A 10523-nucleotide genomic window follows, 5' to 3' on the forward strand; every position below is an offset into this window, starting at 1 on the left:
GCTTTTTTCTCTCAGCACTCTTTCCACACTCCCCCCAGAGATCTCATGCTATTCACTGTGGAGTCTAAAGTCACCTGCTCGTAGCTGGGCTTGGCACTGACTACCACAAATGCTGCTTAGGAGATACAGAAGAAGAGAGAAAAGTTGAAAGCAAAATCTCTGACAAGCAATTGTCACCCCCACGCCCACATACATTTATCCCTCGTAATTCCCGGTCCATTTATACACATTACTTCCGCTAAAGAAAAGTAAATCCAGTGCCAAAACATAGCTCTTTGGTTAAAAAAGTGTTATATTCAGCAGAGGTTTTAACTCTAGCATACTAAACACAGAGTCATTAGGATTTAACGCTATTGAAATGGAAATCAAGACAGAAACCTTTCCAGTTCTTATACTTCACTTTGGAATTGGAAGAGGACAACACCGACTGTAATTGCATTACAAGATCCTCTGGAACAACCTGCCCTTGATAGAAAGCTCCTGGAAGCATGAGGCACGATATAAGCTCTTGCTGATGTCTTCCAGGCAGCAAGGAAGCTGACACCCTACTAAGGACAGCATTACAGCCTCACTGCTGCCCAGCAGAGAAAAGTCAGGAACAAAACAGAGCAACAGGGGCTGTCAAGACGATGATCCTTCTCTCCATCTCAGCAGACTCTCGCAGCACAGCTCTCTCCAGTGGCTCAAGGCAGTGACAGTTCTTTTCCCAGGCTCTGTCCTTGTGCAACCCCTACAGGGCATGAGAAGGTGCCCAAATCCTGGCAGCTCTTTCCATATGCCTATGGCTCAGATCTCTGACAAGGGATTCTGGAATGAGATTTCTCTCCCAGTATAACGAGGTCTTTAGTCATTAACAAAGGAGCCTTCTGGGGCAGAATTCCAGCTGCGCCTGAGATCTTGCCTCCACAGAGATGATTTTTTTCCAGCATGCAGGTTTAGTCTGACAAGAAAGGGAAAGGGTTGCTTTGAGCAACCCAGGGATTTTCAGCTGCAGCAGTTGAAGGTTTCTGTTTACTCTTAGATCAGGGTAAGAAATCTCTTGCTTCTTCTTCCTGCCACATCACAGCTGCCGGTTGAGCTTCTGTGCTTGCCGCTCCTTTGCCTCAAAGGCAAACTTGGTGTCCTGCAGCTGGGCAATGGCCTCCTTGGCCTCCTTGAGGTCCTGACAGATGAGCTCGTACTTCTCTGTCAGCTCCCTGTTCTCTCGGCGCAGTTCCTGTACCACCTGGTTCACCTCCTCTGTCTGCTTGGTGCAGTGGATCTTCAGCTGCTCTACCTCAGAGAGCATGATCTCCATGTTCTTGACCAGTGACTCCAGTTTCTCTCTGGACATGGTGTCAGGATCAGTTCTATTCAGTCTGCCCAACCCAAACCCAAAAGGGACAAAGAAAGCCACCCTGTGCAACATGCACCAAGACGTCTGGCAATTGCAGTCTTGTGGTCTCTTTTTATACTCCCTGCTGCTCATCCTCCTCCCTTCCCTTTCCTTCCCCAAAGTGTCTCTAATCTTCTTTGCTTGGTTAATCTACTTATTTTTATTGCGTTGTAGAAATCGACTGAAGGGCTGACAGCCCTGCAGTAACATATGTGCTGTGCAGCAAAAGCCAAAGCAATAATGAGACTTTGCGCAGCCTGTCCACAGGAAAACAGCTTTCATCTGAAGAATGCTCTTGGGAACCCCTTGCAGTACCCATTAAAGTACAAAGAAACCTCTTCAAGCCAGACGCCTACTGCAGTCCTGTGCACCCAGTCCCAAGAGCACAGCCTGACTTTCATCTTACATGTATTGAGGTAAGTAAGCTTGCAGCAATACAAATCATGTATAGGCAAAGAGAACTAACCTCAGTTTCTCTTCCTCTCTCCTAATCTTATATTTGGGCAAGATGGAAAGAACAAAATATTAAATTCCTGGGTTTTTTTCCCAGGAGAAGATCTATCCAACAACAAATGCTGCAACAGCCTCATCTTTTATAGAAATCAGTGACAATGCTTATCTCAATCAGTGGCAACCAGAGTTACTGGGCCATGTACCACTTGAAGGTGGTTTGTGTTCTGCTAGGGGCATGCAGGATAGAAATTTGAATCCCTGGTACCCCTTCCCTCTCTTCAGTTCCATCAGTAACACTGGCCCTAGAATTCACACAAAAACTTACTCCTGTACACACTTCACCCACAACAGGGTGGCAAATGGCTGCTGAGCACTACTGAACTTGTGAGAATCAGGACCGAGACATGCCAGTCTCAACACCCTGATTACTCAGGTCACATCACACAGCAGAGTGATCCCAGAAGCCACAAGGGATTAAGTGAGTCTGGCCGACTTTCTGAAGTTTGATCCAGACTTTCTTATGTATCCAGTTAATTAATGCACTTGCCTAGACAATAAGAATCATTAATTAGCCAAGAATCTGATGTAATATCACCCTTGAGAAATTAATTTGTCTGAGGTGATATTGCACGTGGCTCCCCAGGAAAGAACCCATGCTATTTAGCACTGATTATCTGGCCAGGGGGGCACAGACCATGGCAGAGACAAGAATGTAGGTTTGCTCCTGGGGAACTTGCAAACTAAGGACAGAAAAGCATGCCTCTCTCCTTCCTCCCCACATCAGGAACATTTTCTTCAGGCTGAATCTGCACCTTTTCAAAACCCTTCAAACTGTTTTACACACCCACAGAAAGGCAGAGTCTCATTTGCCACACAGCACATAGATATGGATCCATGCTCACTGTATCCACCTAACAGAATTACATTCCAGTGCACAGTACTGCATAACAGCCTTTACTCTTGAGGTTTTGCAATTCCAGTTCCCCTTAAAAGGATCCTGTAGTGCCATCACCTACATTCAATACCAGATTGAGAGAGAATACACATGCTCATGTGCAGAGCTCCCCCAGATACAGTTTTCTTTTACTTTTCTCCACAAAACGTTGCTTTTTTCAGCTATGGAGTGTTTCAGATGCTTTACCCAACAACTCATTGCCCCTTCTTCCCTGCTAGGCTCAGAGAAATAAAGCTCTTTCTTCCAGGAAATTTTACATCTCCTCCAGCACTGGATGAAAACACTGCTGGATGCTGGCCAAGCCCTGACAGCGTTCAAAGGCCTGGGACTTCTCACAGCTGGAGGTTAAAGAGTTGTTCACAAAGCCAGCCATCCTACTGCCTCTCACACAAGTGCACCAGCAGACCCCTCTCATCCTGGCAGATGGAGCACTTTGCACCACACTTTGAAATGAGCAGAGTGACATCCTTCAGATGAAAAGAGAGTGGGAGAATCTAAACATAATTAGAATATGTCCTAAAGTCCTTGAAGAAACATTTGCACTGGCTGTCAGCCCAGATCCCACGTGATACACATGGCACTGGAATAGGCTGGAACATGCTGCAGCATTACAAAACAGCAGGTCTTCATTAGTGAGGAATCTTCCCTGTCTCTGCAACTGTACACGCTGCACCCAAACAGTTTAAATCAAGCAGAATTACAATGATGCACAAAGGGAGTGCCACAGAGGCCATCTACTTGGATATTAGTAATTGATACATCATCTCTCACTGTCTTACTCTCAAAATTATTTAAGTTGCCTTGGATACAGACAGAATCTTGGCAACAGAAAGGGGGTAAGAGACACTACTGAAATAATGCAGAATGAAAACAAGGAGTAGCATGAGAGGAGTTTCTACAAAGATATGGGAATTGTTACTATTCTTCATTTGATTTAAAATATTATTTGATGAAGAAGTAGGAATTAAAAGTGCGCTCGCGAAAATTGCAGTGGGAGAATGATGCAAAAATCACTAGACCTACTGCAACAAGACTAACTTGAACTGTAGTTTCTTACCTTTAGTCACTGCTGGACTCCACTGTTGCAGACAAACTGGAGGAAGAAGCAAACACCAATAGTGAATTCATTTCCTGGGGGAAAAATGCAGAACAGCATACCTGAGAAAAACAATTCAAACCACAAGAATTCAGTGTACATGGACACACCGCAAACAGCAGTCTTAGGAGTGTTGAGGAAATTGCTAAGACAGAAATTAGTGACAGAAATTAGTGACAACATAGCAGGGGAAAATAATAAAGCACTGCTAGACTGCATTACATAGAGGCAGTGCACTGTAAGGGAATGAGGTAGCTCCAGCTTTTCCCTCCACCCTGCTGGAGAGAAAATGTAGTGTTTTGTTCTGGACATTTGTCATAAAGGGACCAAGAAAGAGTTTGAAACTTAGACAAAAAAAGTGAACTCTATGAACAAGTTTAAGAAGAAGGATTGAAAACTACATGGCAAGGTATTTCTAGGACTGTTTTGCAATCATGTCCAGGTCCTCTGCATGTTCTAGGAAAGACAGCTCAGCTGGAAGAATATTTCTGTAATTACTAGGGACCTGACTGTGCAATTGTAATTTTGAAAACACCAGTGATTTCTGTGGCCTCAGCCAAATGGTGCCTCTGTTGTTATTTCATGGCCATATTAAATCAGGTAAAATTAATGTTAAACTTCTCACTACAGTACATGCTACATTGAGAGACACCACTGACAAATCTATCAGCTCTTTTGTGCATGTTCTTTCTCTATTTCACCTTTCACTCTGCATATGGGTTTGAGATATATGAAAGAAGGAAACACAAAGCTAATTAAGAACAAAACAGGAGAGCAACCACTGGGAACACCCACTCCTGCTCTTGTGGATGGTAGGAAAATTGTAGAAAATGGCACTGGTAGAAGTGAAACTTCTTGTGCCTTTCCATAATGGTGGGAGCTACAACATCTGACTACAACACCACATTCAACTATGCTGGTTTTAGCACTAGAAGCAAATGGCAGTATGAGGCTGCCAAGCTGAGGATGGTTCATATGAGACACACTTGTGCTTCTTCACAGGTCTCTGAGCCAAAGAGAATCAACCACTCCTCTCACTCAGAGGCACACACAAGCCAGAAATGCAGTTTTCCCATCACGTTCATACCTCTGAGAGTCTGAGAAGGAGACACAAAATTCATACTCTTTCAGTATCTATCTGAAAGCAGACCAAGAGTGTTCCAGTTTCTAGTGTATTTTACAGGGGCCCTGGGAACATTTGAGGAAAAAATCATTAAGCTACCTCACTCTCTCTTTGAAGTTTTCTCAGCAACACAAGAGGGACAATTCACTATCCTAGAATTTTAAATGGGAAGAATGGCTTTTAAATAACTGCTCAGGCTGAAAAAGCAAGTCATTTGGTACAAACCCTTCAAAAGAAAGCTTCACATACCTTATCTTCTCAGGCACATACTTAGATTGCTGTATCTACTTCTAGTTTTTCCAATTACAGACACAAAAGTACAACACAAGGTTCACACAACAGTTGTGTGAGACAGCACTGTAGTGTCTAAGTAGACAGCTTAAGGTTATCATCCCTAGCTAACAATGGTCATTATGTTAACAATTGATTTTTTTTAAAAGACAAATAGTCTGCCACTAACTGTAGTGAAAGAGTTAGAGCCCTCCAATCTGTTTTTTCTTGCAGCCCTTTCACTTATCCCTGGTTTATCCCCAGTGGTATGTCTAGCAGCCAGTGCAGCATTTGCAAGCTCTGTGCTTCATCATCTAGGAAGTCTACTTGAATAAATGCATTTTATACAAAATCATTAAAAGACAAAGTATAAAGAGTTTTCATGTCTATGTTCACTGTAAGACCACTTGAAAAAACAAAACAAAACAAAACATAAAAACCCACTAAAGACCAAGTAGCACCTGGAGGCACTGACCATTCCTGCACCAGAGTGGGAAACATTTGTCCCCAGCTATTCAATTTGTTTCTAATAAAAGACAAACACCATTGTTCCATGTGTCAAAATACTCAGCACTGTGTAAGACATTGACGCAATGATGATCTCACCCTGCAGAGTTTAGAGACTATTGATAAAATCTGCTGTCCTATTAAAACAAGAGGTTTAATTTTTGCCACTATTGTAAGCATTAACCATATCTCATGCAATTTGGCAGAACTAGAGTTTAGCTGCACAAAATGACATGATTTACAGGTTTTGAGCTACAATACTGCACCAAAAGGATACCAACCAAAACTGTGATCAAAATCCTTGACACAAATGAGAATAATATGTCACAGGAGTGTAGGTGTTCAAAGAGGTATTAATGGATACAGAGGTATCTTTTTCCATTCTGCCTCTTTCTACTCCTCAGCCAGATTAAAACAATTAATTCAGCATAATACAGCTCAGTAAAATAAAAACTGATAGCTTTAACAGAGTTATTTCCAAACTGGGTTGATTTCTCCTTCAGAAATCAACTGGGTAACAAAAATACCAAGTAGTGACAGGTGACTTATATAAACTTAAAAAAACCTCTCCAACCCTTTACTAGGATTTTTACCATCTAAGAAGAGGAAAAAACCTTTTCCCACATGTTATAAAACCATCTAATATTTGAGATGAAAAAATTACCAAAAGCAGGACAGCAATGAGTCCTTCAGATTAAAGCAAAGAGCAAAAAATATTAATGACTATTTTTAAATGTTAAGAATGTTTCTAAACAAAAGCTCTTCCTAAAATAAGAAAGGGTTTTGTTCAGAGTGTCAAACTGGAAAATTTGCAAAGTCCCTCTAAAGAGTAACATAAGGAATTCTGCTGGGCAGACATTCTCCATGGCACCTAACCAAATTTCTGGTGAGGAAACTACAAAGGACATCTCCTGGGGACCATAGGGGATTGTCCAAGGGGCTTTCACCCCCCACACCAGACTCCTTGGCCTGAGAAGGTGCTCCCTTTCCATAGAGCCTGAAGTCAACGCTGTAAGAAGGAAGGGGAAAGAAGAAGGAAACATCTTCCCTGTCCTTTACAGCAAACTGGGGCCTGCCAGCATCTCCACAGCCTGCATGGGCAGCTCAGATGCACAGGATTCAAATTATGGTCTCACTAAGCCAGTGAGCAACACACCCCGAGGAGTAATTAGATCAGATGACAACACAACAGTCAATGGTTTGCCTAATTCATCTTTCCATGTCATGTTGAATTAAGGGTTGATGGAAAGGAGGAGAATGAGCAGAAAATAATTATCTGTAATCAAAACTTTATAGAGGGTCAAATATATATTTTAATTTGCCAATAAATAATCTTAGAAACATTCTTTCATTTATTCTGCAGCGGGATTTTTTCCTGAAGACTGAGTGCCCATCAAGACAGAACATGCAGACTTCAGGAAAACAAACAAGTAAAAATTCCCAAACCGTTGCTATTATTCAGTACATCTGAACAGAAATACTGGTTCAAAATAAAAAAAAGATGCCCACTGATTATTTGCAGGACATGGGGTTATGCAATGTAGTCCTGTAACCAGGACTACACCAAATAAACTGGCAGTGGCGCAGATGTCAGTAATTACTGAGAAATTTGATCTGGTGAGAATAAAGGCCTCTTTTAGTTCTAGATACATGTGAACAAACACTCACGTCATTTTTGGTTCAGGATGCCAAATTCTATTATGATTATTTTGACATGACATTTAAAACTCTCCTTATCCAGCTAAACCCATCTCCAAAACACAGCTGAAGAACGTCTCAGCTGTCTGCAGATTTCCCTTGACTACCTGATGTGCATTTAAGAATAAGTCTGTCTACATTATCCAAATACATCAAGGAAGTTTTAATTGTATTCACTATTGAGCAATATAAAAATACGACTCAGTGTTGACTCAGAAGCCTCGGAGACTGTATGGAATGGAAACATCCAGAATGAAAGGACTTCCTAAAAAAGGATGCTTTTAAACTATGGGAGAAGGACGAGATCAGCAAGCCCTTGCTAAGGAACAACCTAGGAACAGTTTCATTTTACCATGACAAGTTGTCAATGCCAAAACATTGGTATAAATGAAAGCTGGCTTCCCAGATGACTGTTCTCCTACCAGCTTGTCATAAGATCAGTCTCTCAGAAAATCTCAAACACTATCAAAGTAGACAAAAAGTACTAAATTTTCTAGGGGCAACAAGTAGCATCTTCTCAGTACTGTATCCCTAGCTCTCTGTCACATAAACAGCCTTGACAATCTTTAAGCAGATTATGTACACAACAGCTTCATCTCCAGAGGAAGTGGGATTAAAAGGTTTATTGCTACTATGACAACAGCCAGGTTCTGCTGTTCTTAAAATAGTTTCGAAACCTTAGCAGTGACTGGAAATGCATACATGCCTCCCCTACAGGATTCATCATGTACTAAATACAGTCCTCCAAAAAGAAATCATTTTATAACACTCTACTTTTTTCAAGTATATATTTTTATCCTGCTCTTTAATCCCTTGTTACGAGCACTATGAATAGAACACAGTAAAAAAGGCACAGTGCTGCCATGTGGCTGTGATTACAGCTTTAGAAGTGATTATTGCTGGGTGCTGGCTGCAGACACCAGGACAGGCACTGCCCCCAAACAATAATCACCCCCTTGCAGCACCCCTGCACCATGGGGTCTCAACAGGCCTCTATCTGCTCCACGCTGCCATTTTTGTCTTTACAAATGTTCCCCTTGATGCCCAGGTATGCTGTTATGTCTGAGTCTGAATTAATTCCTCCCTCACAGAAACAGCTGGAAGTAGAATTTGTCACACAGTCCATTACCAAACTGTATCAGTGAGGCCCGGGCTGGGGTGTAAGCGTGCCAATGACTACATGGTAGCAGGACCCTCTTCACTTGAGTATGCTATTGTATCAGTGATTAGCATTTTATTACTGAGGATGGTTAAATAAACCATTGATTCATCAAATATGCAGCTGCTACATTCGATGAACATCCAGCTGTGCTCTGAGGCATTCTCCAAGTACATTCATGCTGACTTGTACAACAAAGCCAGCAAGAAGTACAATGTTTAACTCCGACAGCAGCATTACCCCAGATCAAAGTGGGTAACCCTTATCTAACACTACTGAAATCAGAAAATTAAAATGAACACAGAAGTCTATTCATTATTCCAGTCAGTTTAGATTAAAAGCATATTTCAAACCAATGGAAAACCAAATTGAATCCAATTACACTGGTACTATCCACCAATGTTGCTTGATACCAAGCTGGAATCATCTTTCCTGCAGCATATCACAATTTAAAGAGAAAAGCAGCAAATACAGGTTGTAAAACTCAGGAAGCAATTGATTGTTTCCTTATCCAATCCTGAGTTCTCTTAGTTCCTGACAATGAAGGCAGATGCTTTTCTCTATAGAGTCCACAAACTCCTGACATTTCAGGCCAGCAGCCTTAAACATAACTTCAATTGCAGTAACTGATATGGACCAAGCTAAGTTCTCCATGAGAGCTGATGCTGTCAATAAAGGAATCTTATTTACCTATCTCCAAAAGATTACATTTAAAAATGGAAGAAAACACAGGTGTAATTAAATGACCATATTAGGTTGTAGCTCCAAGTTGAGTATTTAGCCTATGATAAAATTCTACTACTTTGCAGTGGATCAGACCCCAGCAGGTACTGGTACCTGAGGTTACTCTTCCCCAGACAGAGGGCTTTCTATTTCCCTTGTTAAACTTCATGAGATTGTTTTCCATCCAGTTCTCCAACCTGTTGAGGTCCTTCTAAATCATTGCATAGTCACCTGGTCTATCAGCCACTGCTTCCAATTTTTGTGTCACCTGCAAACTTGCTGAGGGAACACTCCTTTTCATCATTAAAATCATAAATGAATAAACTGAACAGCACTGACCTCAGTACTGAGCCCTGTGATATACCACTGATTTGCCTCCAACTGGACTGTGCTGCTGATCACAACCCTCTGGGCCTGAGCACTGGGGCAGTTTTCAGCCCATTTCATTATCCCCTTATCTAACCTACACTTCATCTGCTTGTCTGTGGTGAGGTTATGGGAAATGGTGTGAAAAGCTTTACAAGACTCCAAGTAAACAACATCAACTTCTCTCCCCTCATTGAGCAAGACAGCCAGCTCACTGTGGAAAGCAAAGAGGTTGGTCAAGCATGATTTTCACTTTATAAATTCCTGCTAGTTACTCCCGATCATCCTCTTGTCCTTCATGTACTTGGAAGTGCTTTCCAGCATGATTTTCCATGTAGCTTCCCAAGGACTGGGGCAAGGCTGAATGACCTGTAGCTCCCCCATTCTTCTTTACTGCTCCTCTTGAGGACAGGACTTGAACTTCTCTCTTCCAGTTTCCAGAAGGCTCTCCCAGCTGTCATGACCATTTAAAGATTATTGAGAGTGGCCTTGCAATGACACCAGCCATCTCCCTTAGCACTTATGTATGCAACCTGTCAGGCTTCACACACTTAAGTACATCCAGTTTGCCTGCAAGCTCCCTAAAGCTGACCTCTTCCACCAAGATCATCTACCTTGTTCCAGACTTTCCCTCTGTTCTCAGTGATAAGGGATTCCTAAAAGCCAGTCCCACCAATAATGACGGAGGCAAAGAAGGCAACAAGTTCCTCAGTCTCCTCCATGTCATTTCTCACAAGGTACCCTGCCCCCATTCAGCAGGCCTGGGGCAGAGGGGCACCTTTATTTCCCAAGTCTTCC

This window comes from Poecile atricapillus, chromosome 1 (assembly GCF_030490865.1).
Source record: "Poecile atricapillus isolate bPoeAtr1 chromosome 1, bPoeAtr1.hap1, whole genome shotgun sequence".
NCBI classification, from domain to species: Eukaryota; Metazoa; Chordata; class Aves; order Passeriformes; family Paridae; genus Poecile; species Poecile atricapillus.